This window comes from Anser brachyrhynchus (assembly GCF_964034855.1).
Source record: "Anser brachyrhynchus genome assembly, chromosome: 3".
NCBI lineage: Eukaryota > Metazoa > Chordata > Aves > Anseriformes > Anatidae > Anser > Anser brachyrhynchus.
Window position 1 is genome coordinate 19,169,529 of NC_137696.1, and position 25,465 is coordinate 19,194,993.

Below are 25,465 nucleotides of genomic sequence, written 5' to 3' on the forward strand. Positions count from 1 at the left end.
GATGCTATCTTGGAAAATTAATTGGGAACACTTATTCATACACATGGGAAAACTATATAATTATGTCTTAGTTAATTCATAATAAGAAGTTCTTATAGTCTCCTTCCATGTCTAAGCTACTGAAGAAACTAGGGACTGAGGAAACACTGCTTGGTAAGAATGGGAACTCTAACTCAGTACTCCGATTACATTTAGAGACGGTAAAATGATAGTTCATTAACAAAAACAAAAACAATAACAAGAAAAAAACACCAAAAATAACCAACAAAAAAACAGCCCTATAGTAGTCGTAAAGTTTATAAAAGAATCTTCCTGATTAATATATAAGCTATTGTTAGAATGTATATTTGTCTTAGTAAATGATGATTTGTGAATTAACTTCTCATTTTTGATAGAAAATTTCAAAATAAACACCTCAAACTCTTCAGCTGTAGAAATAGTGAATATTTCAAATGGAGATGGTTTGTTTTTATTTAGTAGTGCAAAATAAAGAACTCTACAAAAAGCTACAACAACGATGCAATTTAAGCATTTTTAGCTTAGTATGTCAGCCCTATTTATTGTACCGCATTATATTCTGCATTGACTTGCCTTCTCTTTTGACATTGAAATTACTGTTGAAGTGTCAGAGATTCCCTTGAGACTGAAATTTGTCTTTCTATGTAACTTTAAATGGATCTGCATCTCTTCCCATACTGGTTTGATTTCTTAATTTTTAATGCAATTACTCTTGATTTATACCACTAAATGAGAAGGTGTTTTTTTTAAACCAACAAACATGAGCCACCTGGGTTTTCTTAATTGCCTGAATGAGTTGTTCACATATGCCTACTTTGTATGTGATGGAATTATTCTGTTTAATACCCACGTTTCTATTCAAGAGGAGAAGTAGTGCATATTTGCAGGGCTAATGCCAGCTGAAGTGATTTATCAGTGTACTGCTGTGCAGTGTTGCATGGATTTTCTCTCTGCTAATAAGCCATGCCTTTTACTGGCATCTTTAAAAGCTGGTATATTTGCGCCTTCCTTTCATCTGTTTTTCAACTGGCATGAGTGGGTGCCCTTGCACTCTCAGTAAAGACATATTATGGGTAATTCTGTTTCACTTGAGTGCTTAAACTGCACTTTAGAATTTAGTGTTGGAGCAGATGCCATAGAGAAGGCAGAGTGGCTAGAAGAAACCTCTCAACAGTTTTCCATTTCAAGGTCCAGTATTTTCATGTTAATCCAGCAAGTCTGGGAAATGAGAAATTACAAATGAGACATTTTAGAGAGAAAAATTCTTGCTTTGTATTTATTTCAATGACCATTTTACAGTGACTATTGCTCTGTTTGGAAGATGAGGGTAAGTAAAACAGAGCACTTTAAGCACATTCTGTATGTTCATAACTATTTTGTCCTTACTAACAAAAGAGGATCTAATTAAAATACTATTTTAGGCTTATTTCACTGACTTGCACTAGCTTTGGTCTTGTACATACATCCTGAATGAATGTAAAATTACACAGGTGATCTATATCCCACTCATTTTATATTCAGTGTAATAATTAATTCATTAGCAAGATGGGAGTAGAAAGAGCTTACTTGCTATTCCTTGTCATTCTTGTCCTATTTATTGCCATTATGAAGTTTTTGATGGCTTCTATATAATATCTCCAAAAATATTTAAATACACGGTTGAAGAAAGGCATATTTTGCACATAAGCATCACACTGTTCACTTTCTGTGTGGTTAAATTCAAGGTTTCATAGCAACAACAATCACAGATTTATATTGATACAGGTGACTGACAGTGATTGAGCCAACAGGGCAGGTCTGGCTTCTGTTGAGGACAGCTCATTGAGCTAGGTAGAGGGCTGGCCTTTGTGAAAGTGTTAGGTTGGAAGGCTAGAAATAGTGGCAAGTAATATATCAACATCTCTGTAAAGTCATAAATACTGAATCTACCTTCTAATATAGACATAGTCACTGCTGAAGGCCAGGCTTTCCTAAGTCTCTTATTTCCCTTAGTTACTGTTACTTTTGGTTTTTCCTTTAATTGACCGTGACTCCTAAATAACACCTCTTCTTTCACATAGTTATATTGCTATGCTTGAAAAATAAGGGGCTTCATTTAATTTAGATCACAGGCCTTTACACTTGTTAATGCAGGCTTCACCTCTGAGGAATGTGCCATTCCCTTTTGCTGTAAGCTTGCCTTGAGCAAGTAACCAGGAGAATTTTTTTGTCATACCTTATGCTTCCTGCTACAAGGGATTTTTCTCTTTGCTTTCTAGGATTCAGTTGTGTATCTTGTCTGTTATTCATTGTGCACCTCTACTTTCAGGTGAGAAAACTCTGTCAAGATATTTTACTCCAGCACCACTCCAGGTTATTTTTTGCTGATGTTCACTTGTACATTATATGCTACCAGTGCAGCTGTGGTGGTCCACCTGGCTGGAACGTCCTGATGTAAAGCCTGTTTCAAACCAAAGTTTGTGAAAGCTTTATTCCTCCCGTTCCCAAGTCCTTGCCATTCCCATCCTTAATGCTAGTTTTCTTTCCTTGTTATTACAGTAATACTTATTGACTACTAGGGAAACAATAGTGATATATTATTACTTTCCCTCTTCCTTTTGTATATAATTTGTCTGTTGGGACTTTCTAAAACTTGGACCGGACATATCAGTGAATAGCAATTTCTGTAGAAATGAAAGGTTAATAAGTCTTCGTTATAGCTGTCAAGAAAAGTAACACTAATTGAATAAAGTGTGATGGTTCACTGATAAAAATCACCGATCCAATCCATAAAGCCTAAAACCTAGTCAGATGCCTATTCAGAACAAATTAACTTTGATTCCATACTACAGAAACAGACAGGTAGGTTAGTAGGATACTGCTTTAAAGAAATACATATTTTAAAAGTATTACTTATTAAATTTGATTTAGCTATTAAATTCCTTGGAAATCAAGGGAGAATATTTCCATTAAATTTAATGGAATGAGAAGGGCAATGTTAAAAGTGTGGAGAATAAACAGACATAGCAAAATATTTGTATATTTGTACATAGTTTCTACCATTGGTTGTCTGTAGCAAATGATGCCCTTCTTTTTTTTTTTTTTTTTTTAAATACAGCTGTAATAGCACAGAATCATACTAGAATGTTTGGAAATGGTTGGAAAACACCTTTAAAGATCATCTAGTTTCACACCCCCTGCCGTGGGCAGGGTTATCTTACGCTAGACCAGGTTGCTCAGAGCCCCATCCAACCTGACCTTGAACACTTCCAGGGCTAGAACACCCATAACTTCTCTGGACAACCTGTTCCACCACGCTCTGAGTAAAGAGTTTATTCACAATGTCGAATCGAAATCTACCATCTTTCAGTCTAAAGCCATTACCCCTTGTTCTGTCGTTACACTCCCCGATAAAGAATCACTCCTCATCTTTCATGTAGGCATACTTTTAAAGTACTGGAAGCCCACTGTAATGTCGCCCCAGAGCCTTCTCTTGGCTGAACAACCCCAGCTGTCTCAGCTTGTCTTCAAAGGAGAGGTGCTCTAGCCCTCTGATCATTCCACAAAAGTGGAATAGAGGGGGAGAATCACTTCCCTTGACCTGCTGGTCACGCTCTGTGGATGCAGCCCAGGATACAGCTGGCCTTCTGGGCTGCAAGTGCACACTGCAGCCTCATATCCAACTTTTTTGTCCACCAGTACCCCCAATTCCTTCTCTGCTGGGCTCCTTTCAATCTTGCCTTCTCCAGTCTGCAAAGATGTTTGGGATTTCCCTGACCCATGTGCATCTTGCACTTGGACTACTTAAACTTTGTGAGATTCATGCGGGCCCACCTCTCAGGCTTGTCTAGGTCCCTCTGGATGGCATTCCTTCTTTCTGGTGTATCAGCTGCGCCACTCAGCTTGGTGTCATCTGCAAACTTGTTGAGGGTGCACTCAATCCCACTTCTATGTCATTAATAGAGATGTTAAACATCACTGGTCCCCCGATGGACCTCTGAAGGACACCACTTGTCACCGGCTTCCATCTGGACATGGAACTGTTGACCACAACTCTCTGGCTGCAGCCATCCAGACACTTCCATATCTAGACAAGGATGTTGTGTGGGACTGTGTCAAAGGCCTTTGAGAAGTCCGGGTAGATGATATCAGTTGGTCTTCCCTTGTTGATTCATGCAGTTACTCAATGATAGAAGGCCACTAGATTGGTCAGGCATGATTTGCCCTTGGTGAAGCCATGTGGGCTGTCTTAAATTGCCTCCTTATCTTCTATATACCTTAACATGGTTTCTCTAAGGATCTGTTCTGTGATCTTCCCAGGCAGAAGTGAGGCTGATTAGTCTGTAGTTCCCAGGGTCTTCTTTTTTTTCCCTTTTAAAAAATGGATATCGTGTTTTCCTTTTCCCACTCTCCAGAGACTTCACCTGTCTGCCCTGTCTTTTCAAATATGATGGAGAGAGACTTGGCAAGTACATCAGCTGGTTCCCTCAGGACACTGGAACAAATCTCATCAGGCCCTGTAGATTTATGGATGTTCAGGTTCCTCAAGGGGTCTTGAACCTGATCTTCACTCAGTGGCAGGGACTTCACTCCCCCAGTACCTGTCTTGAGGTTCAGGGACTTGAGAGACATGCGAAGAGTGATTGCCAGTGAAGACTGAGGCAAAATATATATATATATATATATATTTATTTTTGAGAACCTCAGTCTTTTCCATGTCTGTTGTCATCAGTTCTCCCACCTTGTTTATCAGAGGGGGGTACACTCTCTTTAGTCTTCCTTTTTCTGGCTAATGTACCTGTAGAATCCCTTCTTAGAAATCTTGTAGTCTATGAGAAGGGTCTTTAAAGAGCTGCCAACTCTAATCAGTTTCCTTATCCCTAAGGACAATTTCCCAGGGGATCTCAACCACTAATTCTTTAAACAGCTGAAATTATGTTCTCCTGAAGTTAATGGTCCTGACTTTACTCTTTGCTGGGCCCATATTCCTCAAAATAATGAACTTACCAGGGCATATCTCATCACCTGTCTGTATTAATTCCTCCTGCAGGACTCTGATGACTCTGCAGGACTCTCAGTTTTTGACAGCTCAATGGTTTGAACTTGCAGCAATACCCCACAAAGCTGATAAAAATTATCTTTTGTAAACAGGGAAACTGAGGAGGGGTTGAATTAACATGACATACTAGAAAATATCAGGATGTGAAACAAGTGTTTCAAAATGTATTCATTAATGAGGAGTGTTGTTGTCTTCATTAAGCTAAGAAGAAATGATTGGTTAAGGTGGGTTAAGGCACGCTTTATATCCTTATAAAGTTGTAAGTTTATAACCTTATAATTACAAGCCTAAGTAGTTATTCTTTTTCTCATATTGCTGGTTCAGAAATAAATGCATGGTCTGAGAAAGTCTTCTCTCAGTAGTATGTTGATGCATTGCAAGTGAAGAGAGAAAATGTGTGTCATATTTATAGCTTGATAAAAATATTTCATGAATCTGAGGGGAGAAGCATGCAGTGTGTTTTTATTAGTTTGTGTATATGTGACAAATAGCACAATTTTGGAAAGCCACTTAGCATGTCTTGTAAAATATTATTTTATTATCCATACTTACAGTTTGGAGACCATCCTGATTTTTTTTGCAAATTTGTTACTGTAAAATATTTTCATTGTGTGAGTTACTAGTTTACATATATTTTCTTACCACTGGTGGGATTTTTGGAACAATTTCTTAATATCATATCATATTGTGTGATTTCTCTAACTGGATAACTGTTGTTCATGCCTGCAAATTAGCTATGGAAAGGTCAGAAGGATTTGTTTCCGAATAGTTCCAGTTTATTTCAGTTTCTAAAAAAATTGAATCAAAAGAGGTGTGGTGTATTTGGAATATGAAGGTGAAATCAAGACTTGTTTTACGTATTCTCTCTCAAATCTGTTGTGAATCCTTAAACAGGGTATTATAGCTCCAGGTTTGTAGGCAGACATCAGGCCTATGTATTTCTAAGTAATTCTTCTTGTAACAGCCTACTGAAATTATTTTACTATATATTTCGTTGTTTGCCTGGACCACTTGGCACATAAATTGTCATTGGAGGTGAAGACAGTTGCAGTTATCTGTGTTGGCTTGTCTGTTTCTCATGGTACTTTGCTGTGTGGGTACCTGCTGGGGTGTCCCAGTGCTCCTATTAATCTAGGACAACCATTCGGGATACGTGAAAATATCTTCATGGCAACTTCTGCCTAAGCAGATTTAGATGTTTTGACTGCAGAAGGAAGCTTTGCTTCTTCCAGATTTCTGCCTGAGCCATTAGGCATTTGTTAATGGCTTGCATTTCTGCAAGCCATTAACTTAAGGAAGGCTTTACAAAGTCAGCTTTGTCCCTTGAATCCCACCCTGTGTGCTTCTTTTCAGGGAAGGTTCTCAGCATACTGAAATTCACCTTTTTTTTTTTTTTTTTGGCATCCCTGTCAGATCCTAAGGTGCAATGAGGTCAGTGGGAATTTAGGCTGCAAAATAAATTATCAATTACCTCTTCAGATTAAAACAGCTGGATTTTTTAAGGAATGTGCACATAAGTGCACCCTGGCAGTTAGTCAGTTTGACAGCAATACAGTAATGACAGGTTTCAGCCCTAAAACCGTACCACGAGCAAATAGTGATATTTGGATCCTTTTTTCATTGGCAACTTTATTGTTCTGCAGCTGCAGAAAGGATATAATAGAATTGTTCCATGAAAGTTATAAAGCTTAACCCAAGTTTGTTTTCCCATTTCATTTGTGTTAGAAATATAGAAGCTGACCTTGGCTACTACGTCTCTTGAGACTACTTCAGTTGTGCTTGTCTTAAAGGCAGGAGATAAAGATAGTCTTCTAAGGTCACTGAGGAGTATTTAAATATGTGCAAAACACTTCTGTTTGAAATTAGAAGAAGAAAGGTAATAAACCAACTTAAAAATTGGTGGATTTTGGCAGAACAGGCATGTGAATAAACCTGGTGAAAAGGTTATCAAACTATTTTATTTTATGCTGAAGAACTGTCTAGATAAGTAGCTTGTGTATTTGTGTTTGTACTCTATACATTTACATTCCTATTATTTTAATCTGGTAGAATATCCGAATTTGCCAATGCCTAGCCATCTAATCCATTTGAGGAAACAATCCTAATTTGAGAGAAATGTAGGTTCAGAATGAAAGGAGTTTCTTTTGGACTTGATTTATCTGTTTTCATCAGGGTGAACAGGAAAGAAAGGATAGAGATGAGTCACTGTGGTGGTTTAACACTGATAGATAGCTAAGTACCATGGTCACTCTGCCCCCGCTCCAACACAGGGTCCCTCCCACGGGATGCCATCTTTCCTAAACTGATCGTGCGTGGGCTACCCACAGGCAGCAGCTCTCCAAGAACTGCTCCCACACGGCTCCGTACCACGGGGTCCATCCCCCAGGAGCAAGCTGCTCCAGTACAGGTCCCCCATGGGCGGCAGCTCCCCCCAGACCCCCTGCTCCTGCGTGGGCTCCTCTCCACGGGCTGCAGCTCCGGCCCGGGGCCTGCTCCTGCAGGGGCTCTCCATGGGCCGCAGCCTCCTCCAGGCCACATCCACCTGCTCCACCGGGGGCTCCTCCACGGGCTGCAGCGTGGAGATCTGCTCCGTGTGGGACCCATGGGCTGCAGGGGGACAGCCTGCTCCACCAGGGGCCTCTCCACAGGCCGCGGGGGAACTTGTGCTGCGTGCCTGGAGCACCTCCTGCCCTCCTGCTGCACTGACCTTGGGGGCTGCAGGGCTGATTCTCACTGCGTTTTCTCATTCCTGTCTTTCAGCTGTTGTGCAGTGTATTTTCTCTGTTGGTTCAACAACCAACAGAAGATGAGCCTCACCAGACACACTGCAAGTGCGGCAGTGACCCGAACCGAGCTGGATTTGGCATCCAGTGACTCCACGCAACACATCAGCTCTCCTGTCCTGAACAACATCCCATATCACATAGAATCTAAGTCATGGACTAAAAGAACTCAGGGGACATTTTATCGATGTTTAGACAGGAGTGGTCCATAGTCTAAGGGAATGATACCTGTGTATTAATTGAAGGGTGGTGATGTATTGGAAAATTTGGGACCTGAGCATGACATAAGTGGTATGGAGTTAGGGGTAGATATTGTGATGTTTTTGGCTGAGATATTTAATTTTCCTCACAGAGGCTTGTATAATGCTGTGTTTGGGATTTTTGATGAAAATAGTGGTGATAACACACCAGTGTTTTTGTTTTGCGGAGCAGTGCTTACACAGAGCCAAGGTCTGTTCAGCTTCCCCTGCTGCCCTGACAGCAAGGAGGCTGGGGGTGCCAAGAAGCTGGGAGGGGTGGTTTGTGGTGAGAGAAGTTCCCTCCCTCCAGAGTCTCTCCTAAATTGGTGCTGCCTAGAATGGCCCCATATATCTTCTACATAGATAGGTACTTGGATTGCAAGACGTGTGAGCCAAACAACATCGTTTTATTCATGTCTTTCCAGAAGACAGTGAACAAAAAGGTCTTTTTTTCTGGATTAATTTTCATGATGCTGACGATTGTTTTAATTGAGTGACAAGGAGAAAGTTAAATTGTCTCTACAGATAAAAACAGTCATGTTGACAACAGAATTATTCAGAATGCACATAAAAAAACTGTTACGAGAAAGATAAACTCAATATGATAGATAGAAAACTCAAAATGTCCTTGAGATTTTCAGCATTTCTGTTAGCAAGTCCTTGATGCTTGATGGAGAACTGCTTAGGTGTTATTGATAACTGCCTTCCCTACCTCCCCCTTTTTTTTTTTCAGGTTGCGTGAAACAGTTTTTCTCTACATTGAATCCCTCATGCTAGTGATGGTTTCCTTCCCCGCCTGCACCACCCATATTTTTGTCATTTTTTTCCTCACGTATTACACTATTCCATTCTGTACCTCCTGACCTACAAATTATGTCCTGTTGCTGTTATACTCTGCCAAGGGCAAGGGCATATTATCACTTGCATAGTGCCAAGGTATTTATTTATAGCCTTACTACTCTCTACTACTTCTGGATAGGTCTTTTTTTAAAATTATTTATTTATTTGTTTTTTAACTGATCTGTTGTGGGACTTGTTTTAGCACCTAAATTTTCCGTATGTCTTTGGTACGTTAGTGTGGACTACTCAGTTACTTTGAAAATAATGGAATGAAACTATTCAAAGAGTTACCCTGAAATTTTTCAGTCTCCAAATAGAAGAGAGCAGAACTTAAATATCTCCATGGAACACAAGAAGGTTCCACAGTCAAAAACATTAAACATATATATACAGATACATATATGTTTGTTTGTTTACCAAGTCTAGGAAAGACATTATTTGGGCAATTGTAATTAAAATGGAGGATGTAGAATGTGAAACTCCTGGGGACTTGAAAGTGAAGAAAAGCATGCATTTCCAAATTCCATGCAAAATTGTCAACTAATTTTTTTAAATGGTTTACTCTGTAATCCTATGTGTCTATAGTTTATATGTCAGAAATATACATGCGGACTTCTTATACCTGTAGAAACAAAATTTGAAAGCAATGCTAAACATTTTCTATGTAACTTGGAAAATAATTATATCCTAAGTGAACCTACATCAGTTTTTATACAGTCAACTCTACTAAAATAAGGATAATGCATGTCACCTTAGAAGTGATTTCTGATAGCTATGTCACTGTAAGTAATGCTTTAACCTGAGAATAGGTTAAGATAGCATCTGAAGAAACCTGTCTTGATTTTGTAGGTCTGGTGATCTTATTTGTAGCCATGTCAGTTTTCAGTAATCTGCAAACCAAAGGCTAAATTGACTTTCATTAGCTTCAACTCTTTTGGCAACGTATGTTCTGATTCTCTCCTACATATTTGGAAAGATAGTGTCCCTGGTACTACATTCATGGTTATTTCCTTGTTATTTTTCATCTATAGTGTGCTGTGAGTTTTTTTTTTTTTCTTCATAATCTCTTTCCACTGCATTTTAAATTCTTTCATATATACCCATGGGTATAGGCTGTTAAATTTTATTGGTACAGAGAAAAGACCCTATTCTTGGCAATCAGGGCAAGGCTTGGCTTGCAAAGTAGTGCTGAGTTACTACCATGCTTGTTGCAGTTTGTTTTGTCCCACTTGAGAAAATGTTTGGAGGTAATTTAAAAGTCTATTTAAGGAAGCCTCAAACCTTGAGCCACTCTTTTTATTCCTGTGCTTCGATAAAGGGAATCAGCCACAATCACCGTGCCAATTTAAGACTAGCCTTTCACGGTGGGGTAAATAGGAGACTTGAAAAAAACACATACATAAAATGTTTGATTTGCTAAGTTGCTGAGGCTGAGACATCATAAAGGAAATCTATCTATCTATCTATCTATCCATCTATCTATTTCTGTTATGGACTACTTCTTCTTCTGTTCTGTTGTCATCCAGCACTGGCTGGAAACTAGTGACAATCACATCCTCTGGTACAGCCTTGAAGGAAGGAAACTACATTAACACTAGACTATCAAATTATGACCTTCCTGATAAAATGGTCATATTTCCAAGTGTCCAGTATGTGTTTTGAGTATCAGAATAAGTACAGACTAGTTACAAAACAAAACAAAAAAAAACAACAAACAAACCAACAACCACCAACACAAGCTAAAAGTCAAACCTCTGGTAAAGTAAACCAGATGAAATTGTCCTTACAAGTTGTTATATCATTCGTGCTATGCTCATAGTTAGAACTAACTAGAATGGGGATTTTCCTGACAGTAAAATAAATAAATAAAAGTTAATAAAAAATACACATATTGGAAAACTTTCTTCATTAAGAGCGAAGAAAAAAAAATCCAAATGCATGTGAATGGCAGGGAGAACATGAAGATGAAAACGTTCAGCAGGCTGCTGAGGAGAGAGAGAGCAGGGCTTACTAGAAAAGCAAAATGAGAACCAGTAAACAAACGAACAAAAAAAACACAACAGTGTTATTTGACTTCTGAGAAATTTGGAATGAAACCAAAGACAGCACTGAAAAGCCCAGGGCTATCTTATTGCCTCTCAAGTCAAGCTCTTCAATGGTATTGATATGTTTCCATGGAAAATGCAGTTGCACTGAAAGAGTGTTTTGTAAGATGAGCGTTATTTTATCAGTGTACCATTTCTATGTTTTCTCCCCCTAAAAGACCCACAACTATTGAAAGCATGGAAATGAATATTGCTCAGAAAACATTTACCTGTTCAGTATTTTGTTCTGTCATTGAAAACCTTATTTAATGAACCCTGTATTGGATGCAGAATGAATAACTAGTGAGGTTTTTCTCTTTCTTACAAAAACTTCCTTTGTATTAAAGGAAAACTTAAGAAGACAGGATGTTACTTCAGAGGCAGAAGACCTGCTAGAACTCTGTGAGGTTATGGGGACTTTGTCTGCACCAAGCCACGTTCTCCTGTAATGGAGGAATGCAAAGGCTGTTCTCTCTAACAGACTGACATTATGAGGTGCCCTGGGAAACATCAACATTTTCAGGTTCTTTGACTATAAAATGCTTAGTTTCCCTTTCATCGGTGTCTTCAAACTTTTTTTTTGTCTCCTGAATTTCACAGTATTTTATAATTTATGGGTAAAATATGTGAACAAGACAAACAAGACCCACAAAGGGTCTTCTAAAATGCATTTCTTTAAGATTGTTATTTTAAATACCACAGGGCTAGAATCGATTGAAAATAGTCTTGACTTCCTCAATGCACAAGCCAATGGAAATCTATAATAACCCCTGAGAGAGAAAATCAAAGCTTGTGGGTTTAGTGACCTTGAGATTTACAAGCTCCAAATCTGAGTATACATTGTGTCAAAGCAGTTTTGTACCAAACAAAGGATGCTTTATGAAATAATTTCCATTGGACAATTTCTGCAGTAACTGTACTGGCTAATCCTCACTATAGTGCAAAAAGGAAGGGAATGCTTTCCTGCCTGTAAGTTAATGTCAAACAGTAAAAAGCATCTGTAGGATTATAATGATGCATGAATAAATGATAATTTTGTGGTGTTATGGACAACGCAGAAAAAATACAAAAAAAAAAAAAACCAGTAGTAGTTGGTGGGTACTTGTCCTGGTTTTGGCTAAGACAGAGTTAATTTTCTTCCTAATAGCTGGTATGGTGTTGTATTTTGGGTTTGAGATGAGAATAATGCTGATAAAACACTGATTTTTTATCACAGGACACTACTCTTAATTTCAGCAGGAGAAGGAACGACAGAGATTAAGATAATTCAGATTCCTATCCAGGGAAATGACAACGTACACAATTAGAGGGACTTGCTTGAAACAGTTTTAAACCAAATTCTTTTATCAATTCATTTTTAACTTCAGTTGAAGAATCAAATTGATTGAAATTAGAAGATTAGAATAAGCATGATTACATTAGAATGGGAAATTCAGAACTGATAAAAGAAAATGCTTTTCCATGCAGCTTTTGATTAAACTGTAGAACTTTCAGACACAGGAAGGCATTGAGGTCAAGAACATGACGCTTATGAGATGATGAAATAGGTATTTGTATTGGATATCCATAACTGCTCTAATTAATGACAAGTACTTCTGGATGGATTTCAAACATTGAGCTTCACGGTTTAAACAAATATTTATTGGAGATAGGTCTGGGATCACATTATTCCACATCTTCTCCTTGTTCTGGAAGAAGAGAGTCATTGAATTAACATGGTGCTATTGCAGTGAAGAAGGCCAAACGCACAGCAGGTAGCATGTAGTCAGCAGGCTGAAGGGAAGACATGACTCCCTCCATGCTGTGATGATATGTCCAGTTCTGGGCTCCACAGAATGAAACACGTTGACGTAGTACCACAAGTCCAATGGAGGTCACCAAGATGATCAGGTGGCTGAAACAAGCTGTGCAAAGAGAGGTTCATAGAGCTGCTTTGTTCAGCTTGGTGATGGCAAATGGGATGTTTTACTGCTGTTTACCTAAAATTCAAAGGAATAGAGAAGATGGTGCTGGACACTTCCCAGACATATGCCATGATAAAACTGGAGGCAGTAGACACAAGCTGGAACGTTGGAAATTCTGATGAGTTAAGTGTTATTGGTTATTTATCTATTGTTTCTAACCCTGAGTGTGGTCCAATGCCACCTGAGATGCAAGGGTGGATTAGCTTGCTCGGCAAGATTTCATTCTTAGAAGTACTAAGAATATGATGGGACATACCTGTGAGCTTGGTGTAAGCTGAAACTGTGAGTAGAAGGTTGGACCAGGTGGCTTCCACAGACCACTTTTAACCTAAATTGTTCTATGACAGCTGGCCAGAGCTTGTTGACTGATCTGCTAGAACAGATCCATGATGCAGATCTAAACATTTTTAAAATGGTGCTGACAAGAATGCAGAAAATGACTTCATCAAAAGTTTATCCTATGAGATTTGCATGTATGGGTTGGGTAGCACAAAAAATTGATCTTTGGAAAGTAGGCATTCACTATGGGTGCAGCAGTTTATAATTTTCTGAACACCTTGATGTTTAGGAACGAAAAAGATAGAAGAAAATTTATAACGTGGAATTTCCCCTTGCATCTTGCATCATCATGACATCTGGTGTTATTCTTTCTGGTGCTTGGTACTGTTTTAGGCTGCTTGGAGCTCTTTGTGATTCTGCTGTAATTTTCTCCAAAATGCTTTGTGTAGACCTCAATACCTGTTAGACTGCAAAAGTGGGAGAAACCTACTAAGAACTGACAGCAGTTGTATAGTAAACTAGTGGAAGTTGCCTAAAATTAGTAAGTGGATATTTACTGAATGAGAAAATGTGTACCAACATCAGAATGTTTTCTGGAATTTTGATTGCTTATATTGCAAAGTAAAATATTTGTTTATCTTTCAAAAACTGTCTTCCATAAAAAAAGGTTCATTTTAAAATATGCAGTGATTCTTTAAGTTGTATATAAAGTGAAAAGGTTCTTTTATTATACAATGAACCTAACAGATGTATTGCATTCTGGGTTTTGTTTGATTGGTTGCTTTTTCCCCATTTGCACTGTGATTTTAAAGCAGCCTTTCCAGCTTTTCTGTTTGCTTCTCCCGGAGGACAAGATCAACTTTCCAATTTTGAGTTCCACAGTGCCTAAAGTCTTCTTGAGCTTAAAGAAAACAATTTATTGTCTACTGAATTAATGTCAGGACATTCTTCTATAAAATTCTCTCAAAAGGGAGTCTTTGCTTGAAAATTCTGTTTGCTGTACCAGTGATTAATCCTGGGCCATACAGTAGAGACTCTTTGACTGCCTTGTCTCAGAACCCAAGATCAGGCTGATCTCTTGGCTGGAACTCTGCCCCTAAAGATTTGGCTTTTATGTCAAAATTTGCTGCAATCTTTTTTTTCATGTCGTTTGCACCCTGTGATTAAAACCGAAAGAAACCAACACCTTTCATGTTTTACTTTTACTTGTAGTACTTTCCTAATGGTTTATAATCCATAGGTAAATGAGAATCATAAAAAAAAAAAAAAGGACTTTGAAAAACATTTTATTGTCAGAAATTGAACTAGTTTTGACTGTTAACGTCACAGTTAGTATCTATTGCTTACAGATAATTGGGCAAAATATCAAATGTTTGCAATGGTCCTACAAATTTCCAGGGGATTTAACATCTGGCAGGCATTTTAGGAGCTCTGATTTTCAAATGGTTGTTTGCTTTATTTTTGTTGTTGTGTGTTCATTGACCACTCAGGACAAAGGAGTGAGTCCTGGCTGCTGCATTATTTGCAATATGAATGCCTCTACAACTCCTAAGAGGCTTGTACGTGACTCATATGACTTGACTCTTTTTTAGGATAAAGTTTCCTAAAGTGCTTCAAGGATTATCTAGAGAGTTTAGATGATGTCAGTGTTGCTCTTGTGCATCATATTGTAGTTTTTCAAATAATATCTTAAAAAAAAATCCTTCTTTGTTAGAACTCATGTTCATGCACTACCCAGTTGCAAGCTATCTATATTAAGCACTGCTGAAACACATCTTCTATAATTCCAAAATTGTGTGCATATTATATTGTATTATATTCAGCTTTATAACGCCTTCACCTAATTTTTAAATGTAATCTTTCAATAATTCTGTCACTCAGTTGTCTAACAAGTTGTTCACAGCATAATGAAGTTTATTCTTAGACAGTGAAAGACAGAACAGCCACCTCCACTGGGAGTATGCCTGCTTTTTTTTTGAGAATAATTTTTGTTAGGAAAGAATGTACCTGAAGGTTGATGCCTTGGGAAGCTTATTCTGAAAGTGGTATTTTGGAAACACAGCAGAGGGATATATGAGAGAGAGTTATGGTTAATGGAGTACTGTGGTAAGGAGGATGAGAAACATTCAGGGCACTGCTGAGCCAGCTAGCAGGGAGGAAAGAGTTGTTTTAGCAGCACTGGAAAGATGAAGCTAGAGCATTAATGAACTTATGGCTTTGACGCAGAAGAAAAAGAGAAAATAGATGATCCCTGCCTTGGAGATGAGAACAGTAACAGGGATAAGAGGCTGAAGGAAGATGAGTTAAACTGAGAGCGACTTTAAGAATCATTCCCAGGGACGGGGGAGCTGAACCCATGCAAGAAGATGAGGTTGAATATCTTACATACTTACAGTCTTACAGTACAGTAAGAATGCCTTAAACAAAGCTTTAAGCCCTGCTTCACATCAAGGCAAAGAAAGGATGAAATGTTAGGAAAGATATAAAGAAATGCCACATCGATAGCAAAGGAAACCACTGTTGAAACTAGGATAGTAGAACAGTCAGTCAAAAGCACATGCAGAAATGGACTAAAATTAAATAGTCTAAGAAAAGAAATTTGATTCTTCCTTATACTGCTGACACATTGCCTTTGCACTCATTTCATAATTAATATCACAGTAGCAAATGTATGGGAGAGGACATGCAAAAAATTCTAGGCTATTCACTCTTACATGTAAAACAACTTTTAGACTCTGTAGCCCTTAAGGTAATGTGAATTCAAATGGTTGAATTGAAGCAACTCTACAGCAGCACCAAATTGAAGGTTAGCAGTCAGGAAAATCTGAAGACTTTTTTATGGAATTCATTCAATTTTGACCTAAACTGACTGGAAAACTCAGTTCAGGTGAGTACAGAAATGTGAAATACTTGAAGCAGTGTGCAAGTTGTGAACACTGATTATTTTCCCCAAAGCCTGTTTGCATTTCTAGCACATTTTTGTCTGCTTGTTCTACTTCCATTTGATAGGAATATCAAATGAGGCATTACTGTAGTTGCAACTGTATGAAATGCACTGTGTTCATTTGTCATGCTGCATTAAACTGTAAAGGCATTAATGACCAATACAGGGAATGGTGTCATTAAACAGAGGCTTAAATAGACAGAGCTCAGATCATTAATGAAGCCAGTAGATAGGAGATATAAACTTAGGGGACAAATTACCACTGTGCCCAATTTATTACTGTATAAAAGTCCACGAGATGTGGGAATAGTGTCGAAAATCAGTAGGGATGTATTTCCTGTCTTGTTTGAAATTAGGTGGTATTTGTTAAACAGAATAACTCCATTACAGGTTTTAGGTGTTCCCTTCCATTATCAGTTCCATGGGAACTGGGCCATATAAAGCCTTACCCCCTAAAATGTAGTGCTGTTTTTTCAGGCTGTATGACCTCAAGATACCTGTTTATGTAGCTTTGTTGATGCTACAGTATAGATATACTGTCTCAGTGGTTAACTGGATAGCTCTATACAACCAGTTTATAGTCTCTTTTACAACGTACCTGTTTATACTCTGTATAATCTGTTGCTTAGCTTATCACTGATGCACAGTCCTTAAGTAAAATGAGCTGTGTAGTTTTATGTGAAGAGATGGATTATGTTTTTCAAAAGCACTTCAGTTCTGTTTCCAAAGAAGGTGCTGGCAGCACTAGGTATTGCACAACTGCATCTTATGTGGCATCTTTGTGCCAAACAGATATTACGGAGTGAATGGTGGTGACCCAAGGTACGTTTTAAGACTCTTATTTCTATCTCAGAATATGTTTCACTTTGCTTATGTTGCTTGGGTCAAAGGTCTGGGCAAGTAAATACATCTCAACCTCAGACAAGAATGAGACACAGCAGCTGGGCTCAGGAGAAGTGGAATAGGGAAGAGCCAATTCCCTGATGTAAATAATAAGGAAATAAGGATCTTTAGTCAAAGGTAAGGGCTAGCTCTGTCAGCAGAAGGGGACTGTGAGGCATTAGTAAATTCTGCTCCAGGGGACCAGGCTTTTTAGAAATGTTTAGCTGGTGCATGAATGCATATATGCACCATCCAGTGCTGAATGCTGAAGAGGACCAGTTTTAGAGATGTGAGCTAGATACCTATTTATCTGTGTAGCTCTGTTGCATCCTGCTATTTCAGTCTCACTTCTGGTACCTGCATAATGCTTTATTGTGGCCAGTATCAAATGCACTTTGGCAAGGGAGCAGAGGACATTTGCCAACTGGGCTTGTGATAACACCAAAATTAAGAGACGGGAAAGAGATTAGCATGCAGCCAGCACACTCTAATGGTACAGAGCACCCGGCTGCCATACTGTTACCTGGGGAGCAGCAAAGTTTTGAAATCTTTTGGGTCTGGAGATCCAGTGGCTAGTGTGGGCAATTTAACCACATAACACTCCAGAGCTGGTCATAGCAAAGTCTGTGAACATCCTGGCATTGAAGCTAATGTACCTTGAGTGCCTACTTCTCTTAAGTTCTCCGGAAAGTGCCTGGATGGGTATACACAGAGAGGTTGTGGAGGGTAAGGTGGAATCTTTCTTTTTGCTTTCTAAATCATTTTTGTTTGTGGATAAGCGTTCACCAGCCCTGTAATGATCCTTCCAGAGGGCAGGTGAAGTAAAATTAACAGTACTTTTCCTTCACAAAGCCTGCTACTTCAATATGTCTTCATCTGCTATTTGTTGGCATGGAAACACGATGCTGAGGCAGAGGCCAGTGTTTCCAGCAAGACCCCCACCCCTTCTCCCTGTCTCCAGCTGATCTGTTGTCTGCAGCTGAATCCTAATTGGAAACTGAGCACAAATTGGGGCTGTGTCCAGGGATGAAAAGAAGAGAGACTTTGAACTTTGTAATAATGAATACAGCGGGTTGCAAGGAAAGACCAGGGGCTAGTGGAGGAAGCAGCAATCTGAAAAGTGGAATACTATCTGATTTTCTCAGTTAAAATTACTCAGCTTCATCAGCAGCAGATTCTGCCTGGTTTCCATACTATTATCGCAGTGGTGCAAATTGAGCAACACTTGCTTTCAGTCTGCTCACGTGATTGTGCTTATATTATGATCAGACTAAGAATTAACCTCTGCCTCTTTGTTCCCAGCATACGCTGGTGCGTTTATACTTTTTTGTGACATATGAGTCAGAAGTTTTTAGGAATGATGTTGATATGATCTTATTGTATTTATTAACTCAATTTATTTTCCTAAATATCTTTATCACATCAACTTGTAGAAATTTTTGTCAATGCTAGTTTCTGCTCTAAGTGATTAAGCAAAGCTACTACTAAAACTACCTCCATACTCATGAATAAGATAAACCTGTTTCTAGGTACTTTACTGCCTCATAAGCCCAGAATAATAAATGAGATAAAAATGGTTAAGTACATATTAAAGATTTCTCTTCCCCATAATATTTCAACTTTGTTGCTCTTTGACCTGCTGCATTATCATTATTTTCCTGTGAAATAGTAGAGAAGAAAGGGTGAATAAAATCACTTTGTTCTGCTTCTCTGGTGCCTTTTTCAATGATGTAATTAGCACGAGATCTTTAGCACCCTTACCTGAAATGGTTGACCAAATAGTATCAGCACATCCTTGTATAAATACTTCATCACAGGGTTTCATTTAATGGGAAAACTCAAACGGCATATCACACGTCTCCTGCACGTTTGACACAAATCCACAAAACTGATAGTCATAGCTTCAAAGTATCCCACAGTGGCACAAATAGCCTCTCATTCTGGTGGAATATTGTTTTAACATGACAAACTGTATTTGAGAAATAATATGATTACCCATGGATAATGCTCTTGGCCTCATTGTGGTGATTAAATAGATGCTCGGTTTGCAGCGACTTCTGCAGCCCTCTGTTAAGCGTGACCTTTTCTCCTGGTTGCAATGCACCATAGCACATTAGCATGTGTTCTGCTCATTACAGCAAGAGGTGATTGCTGCCCTGAAAAATGTCAGATATTCCACTTAGTACATGATCCGCTTTTCTCTTCCCTTGGCCTTAACCTACTGTCACTGAATATCCTCAACAAATGCTGAAGACAGTTGGCAATATCATAGAAAAATTGATCTCAGCATCTGGCACAATGTGTTTAGCACAAGATAGCACTTTAAGAGCGAGTCTTGTGCCTCTCTTACTCTATTTTTCTCCCTTTTTCTTACGTAAATATTTCTGTGTTTAATTCTTAATTTTCCATATAGTTCGAGGAGCATAATGCTAAGGTGCCATAACTAAGGTTCAGAATGAGTTTGGCATATAAAGCAGTAATAAAAGGACTATATGTATGCAGAAAAAGTGAAGTCTAAAAGGACAAGTCTTGCTTTACAGCTTAAAGCCCATTTCTTGAGTGTTCTAGCAAGACTTTTTTTTCTCTTTGGTGGTATGTGGCTTTGTCATGACAGAGAAATGGTATGACCACACCACAAGTAACACTGGAGATTGAAATCTGATCTTGTTACCCTGAAATTAAATATGGATTAACTTCATTAGTCGCAGTGGAGATATTTGAAGCCAACACTGTTACAAATTTTATTTCATCAGAATCTCATTATAGAGAGATGCAGTACTCTGCAAATTAAAAAGACAATATTGTTGGCGTGGCTGGGACGATAGGAGATAGGACAGTGCTACCTACCTCAGCCCTTTCTGCTCATGGTGAGGCTCTTCACACTACCATATCCCAAGTTTACAGGACTATTTTCCCACGACATATATATAGCCTTACTAAAGGGCAATTGCCATTGCTACTGCACACTGCAAGAAGTGTTGGATCAGATGCTGTGTTCTGCATCTCCTTATAAGAGAAACTGGAAATGAATGCACTACTCTAGATCTGATGGAAGAGCTGGTATAGGATAACAAAGGATACGTCTCTTAAGAAGTGAAGAGTGTGTAAAAGGGTCCAGTGATTTTATGAGAACCAAGCAGGTTTCTCAAATGAATACTGTTTTACCTCCAATCCTACCACAAAAGCTCTTCTAAGAATGCTACTGAAGTGTGGCCAATATATTAGTGAGGCATTAGTTTATCTCCCATGGAAATGCTGGCTGGCTGAGCTAATACAGCAACTGGCAAGCTTATCCTTGAAATCCTAATGCTTTCAGACTTTGTGCAACCTTTTTCTGGGGAATTGAAGGTGCCATGCAGTTGGCGTGTATATGAGAGACTCTTGCTTCTCTGCAGCACTCGCTGCTGTTCTGTACAAGTTAAGCATCCTTTGCAGAACCAGCATAAAAGAGGGATCTTGTAACTCTGTTTTTATTTTCTTTTCACATGAGGTAAAACATTGAATTCACTGTCTATGGATTTGGGGTCTGATTCTGATTTTGCACCAGGATTAAATTAATCAAAATTGAGTTTAAATTTAATTAAATTAATTAAAATGAATTGAAATTAATTTTGCTGATTTAAATTAGCTTCTAGTAATGTAATAAATACGTAATTAGGTAAGGGATGGAATTCTATGTTAGAGCATGGATTTTAGTCTGATCTTACTTAACAGCAAAGCTCCTTCTTTCTGTCTATGTAAATAATTCTGCTGATTTCAGTGTAAGATCAGAAATAGTTGGTAATTTGACCTTTTGAATCTGTTCTAATTGGCTTCCTGCTGCTAAGCAAACTATCCTCTCAGTGTATTCTTTCATTTGGAGAGGCTTATGTCACTTCACTGAAAATAGAGGTCATATCCTCAGTTTGTGTATATTATCCCGTTCCCTTCGAGTTAATAGTTATGTCTGTTTTTTGACCTGGGAGCATATCCCACGTTGTCTAATAAACATGTTGCATATATGGAAACAGATAAAAGCAACTAAGTGAAAAGAGACGGTTTCAATATGTAATCAAGTAGATATGCTCAGTTTCTGTTAAAATCTCCAGCATGATCTTTAGCACCACATTATTCACTTCAGCGTTTGTTCTCAAGCATCAGGGCTTCTGCTTTAGCGAAGTGTTAATGCTTGATCAAGCCTTGAAGCTTAAAGGTTTTAAACATAACCCTGAAAACATCTTCAGCTAAGAGGTGAATCAGAAACTTTGATACTCCAGTGTATCATCTATGCAGAAGAGAGAATCTTTTAAGATGCACTATGCATGCCAACACTCCTTATAATCCCTGCAAGGTGCAAGAAGTTGGGATTTCTTGATATTAAATTATTTTTTTCTTAAAAAATAGGGTGAATAGAGAGCTTAGAAATAAAAAGTGAATTACTGTATTTTTGATGCAGTGGAGCTCTGAAGAATGAGCTGTTTACTGAAGCAATGGATACTTGAGAACAGTTAAGTTAATATTACCTCCTTCTGTTAATCTTTCAACATTTCAGTTAATCCTTCAACATATTTTGCATATTTAATTGTTTGAAAAACATGCCTTTGCAACAAATGACTGAAAACAAAATAAAAATAAAAACGCTCTGAGAACTAATCATTTCCCCAGTCCTGCAATAACCCCCCTAGTTATTGTCTGGACAGCTAGTATCATATTTTGTTGCATAATGAAGGTTTTCCCTGTCACTGCTATGAGGTCTCTCCAGAGCCTTCTCTTCTCCAGCCTGAACAACCCCAAGCTTTTCTTCATAGGAGAGGTGCTCCAGCCCTCTGATCATCCTTGCGGCTCTCCTCTGGACTCACTCCAACAGGTTCATGTCCTTCTTATGTTGGGAGCCCCAGAACTGAACACAGTACTTTAGGTGGGGGTCTAGGTTTGCACGCCACATCTCTGTCAAGGTTGTTTGCTGTTCCTCCTGAAAGCTATCAGCAATTAATTTTGTTCTTTTCACAGAATCACAGAATGGATGAGGTTGGAAGGGACCCCTGAAGATCATCTAGACCAACCCCCCTGCCAAGGTAAATCACATGACAGGATGGTGATGCTTGCCGTAAATTTTTATCTATGATATTTAGCTTGGGACGTCAGACTGTTCTGATGCCCTAACTAATTTCCAGAAATTTTCCAATCAGAAAATCGGGTATGATGACTAGAAGGCATTGGGAAATCTGACTCCTGACCCAAACTAGTTCATTTCAGCAACCACAACTCTTTCATTTATTTGCATCACATTATTAAATCAGGGCTGTAAAAAGGAATGTTGTTGAAAACTTATAGGGAACTTTTGGACACTAGCTGTTTGCTATGTACCAGACTGGAGTCTGTGAGTTGAATCAAAGTTGTGTTTTTTTTTTGTCCTTGAGGAAGTCACTGAACCTCTCCTTGCTTCAGTTGCAAGGATTAGTTCATTCTTGTTTGAAAAATACTTCGAGATTCTCATCTGGATGGAGTCATAAAAGTGCAAATTATAAACAGTGCACCACAGTATATGGCTCAGCAAACTAAAGAAGCACTGAGAAAAATATACAGCTGAACACTATCCAGGTATTGCTAAATCATCTTTAAGTCCCTAGGGATTGTACTGCTGAAGTGTAAAAGTCTTTTTTCTTTGAAATACATTGAAAAAAAATGAATAAATTGTTTACTTGCAAGATGAGTGTCACTTCGAAAGTCTTCATACCCGCATTTTAAGTATTGCAAGTGAAATGTGGTGCTACATTATTCACGTACGACTTATCACATGTTTTTCCAGAAACACTGCAAAAAAAATAATTGTTTAACATATTGTTTGAAAAGTTTCCACATCCTGGGTTAAAAGTCTGAAAAGGCATCTTACTTGAATAGGAAAGTCTACAAATACAATTATATGTCATTCCTTCTCATTCCTTTTGCTATGCTTGTGTGAATGGAACAAATCTGTTGATTCCTGACACATGGTTAGTTTAAAAAATGTGATAGACCAAATGTCAAAATCTTTCTAAATGCCCCCTCCCTCCTTTTCAGATCTTTATATTTCATTACTGTCTTTTACCTAGCCCTCTTTTTTCCTGATCTGAAAAGAAATATTAAATTCAGAAAACTTCTGTACTTTTCAGCAAGATTTAAGCAACTTAAATATATAGTTGGAAAGGTATTGACAGTCTGCAAAGAATAGCATTTAGAGGAATGTTCCTTTTAGCATTAGCAGTATATTTGTGAGCAGATTGTGGTTTACTCAGATAGGGTTTTGAGTTTTTTCAACAAGTGTTTTTGAATGTTTACACTATTGATTGACAATGAATATTCAACGTTTAAGCTCTGTGCCTACGAGCTCTGTGCCTACAGGCTATCGATCAGAAGCATTTCATAATGGTTTTTCTACTCCTTGATTAGATAAACATGCAGGCACTCTGGCACAAATAATTGTGTGGGTGAAACTGAGGCTTATTTGCCAGGAACACTCTTTCTTGGGTTTTAAAAGTTTGTCCAAAAACTTAGGTCAGAAAAAAAAGGTGAATCAAACATTTTCTTATAACCAACCCAAAGGCCTCGAGCAGGGTTGAGAAAATACTTAAAATGTTCAGATTAATAGTTGCAGACATGCTTCTTTTAGTGTTTTCCTAACTGTATTAAAAGCAGAGCAGATGACAGAATATGTAGATCTAAGTAACCACATCTGTAAATAGCAGTAGTATTAAAGATTACCGCCTACTTGGAGAGAAGCATTTCTGTAGCTCCTAATCCTTCAGCTGAATCTGCAGAAACTCTGTTGGGTTTGACCATAACGATGCTAGCAGCGATATGGTTTGCACTGCCTCCTCCATGACAGGGCCCTTGAGTAGCATGTCTAGTGCCTCTAGGCAGCAAGCTAATACGCATCTGAAAAAGGGATATAGCTTTAGTTTCCAACAAAAGCATTGCAATCAGTGTCTTGCTGAGGACTGGGAAAACTATTAGCTTAGGTCTCCTTAGAGCAAGAAATGCTGCACTGTTCCTTATGGTCTGTGAAAGCCCCTGGTAAAAAGTAAAGAATATGAGAGGTAATGAAAACATTGTTCAGACTCTGATTTGGCTCCTTTAAACTTTTCAGCTTTATGTCATAAACTCAGTTTGGTTCATGCAGGGGGTCAGGAAGAAGAGCAAGAATTGTGCTATTGAGCCATCTGGGAAATATCAAGCTGTCAGGCTCTGACTGTGGAAACCAGTGGAGCCGCTGAAGTCAGGTAGCATGAGACAGTGTCTCTTCTCCATGACATTGACTAAATTTGATTGCAGCTACATGGAGAAGCTGAGGCTCAGGCCTCACTGAGAAAATGAGAAAGGTAGATATCAATAGAAGACCTCTCACATTCTTTAGCACAACATTGTTAGAGTCAGAAGGAAGGTCAGCTGACTTCACCCTAGCCCAGGTTTTATCCACTGTGTCTGTGCATGTTCTCTCTGTACATCTTTACCAGAGCTCATAAAGTGGCTTGTACCAGGAGCAATGCAAACTGAATTATTTATTGCACTTAATGTAAATCTTCTTAAATGTTTGGGAACTGTGAGAGTATTTGTTCATACTTACTTGCCAAAGGCTGAAGTTTGCAAATAATGTGATATTCTTTGAAGTCTTTCTTTTCACAGTGAAGTGAAAACAAGGATCCGTTGAAACCAAATGAGAATTTTGCTCCTGAAATTGGCAGACCTAGGGCACAAAGCATGGATTAGTTTTCCAGATTGTGCTGCTGAAAATTTTCATACTGGTAGATAACTAAATAATGAATGACAAACAATACAGTTTTCTTGCATAAAGTTTTCATACATCCATTTTTTTCTTTTCTGGTGTTCCGAGCAGTCCAGCTGACTACTATGATACCCCTTCTATTGATTTGCTTCCTCTAACATTCAGTAGTGGTCACAATGTCCACAGTGGATTTGTCTGTTGGCAGGGACCATCATTTTGAGGCTATTTGGAATAGGGCTATCAATATTGGCACTGTAAGAAAAAACCAGGTGAATAGGATGCTGTAGCGAGCAGTGAGTGAGCAGGCTGATGTATCTGGACAAACTGAGCTGCCTTGCAGAATAACAAGCAGATGGGTAGAATACCTTTACTACACATGAATCACTGCTACAGTGGTTCCCTTTCATTTATTTGGCTATGTTTTCTCTCAAGCACATCTGTGCTACAGCCATTTTTCACCTCTGTTTATTTGCCAGTATAAGGCATATAATACCATATTTCTCTTGCTCAAACAGAAAATAACACTGAAAACCTTTCTTTCATGTAGCAGAATATACAGAGTGCTTTGAAGGTCCTTCAGTGAGACAGTTGTAGTGATCTAAGATTTCAAGGCACAACGAGCACTCAAGGACATAGGTTGAAATTCTGGTCTT

The 25,465-nt window shown here is 38.5% G+C and overlaps 1 protein-coding gene across 1 annotated transcript in view; it reads left to right on the forward strand.

Annotated features, from left to right (window-relative positions):
* LOC308191832 (uncharacterized protein) overlaps window positions 1–25,465 on the forward strand; it is a 563,294-nt gene that overhangs the window by 206,505 nt on the left and 331,324 nt on the right. The window contains exon 13 of the mRNA XM_080584694.1: window positions 22,061–22,125. The gene's annotated coding sequence lies outside the window, so the exon portion shown is untranslated. The remainder of the gene's footprint in view (window positions 1–22,060; window positions 22,126–25,465) is intronic.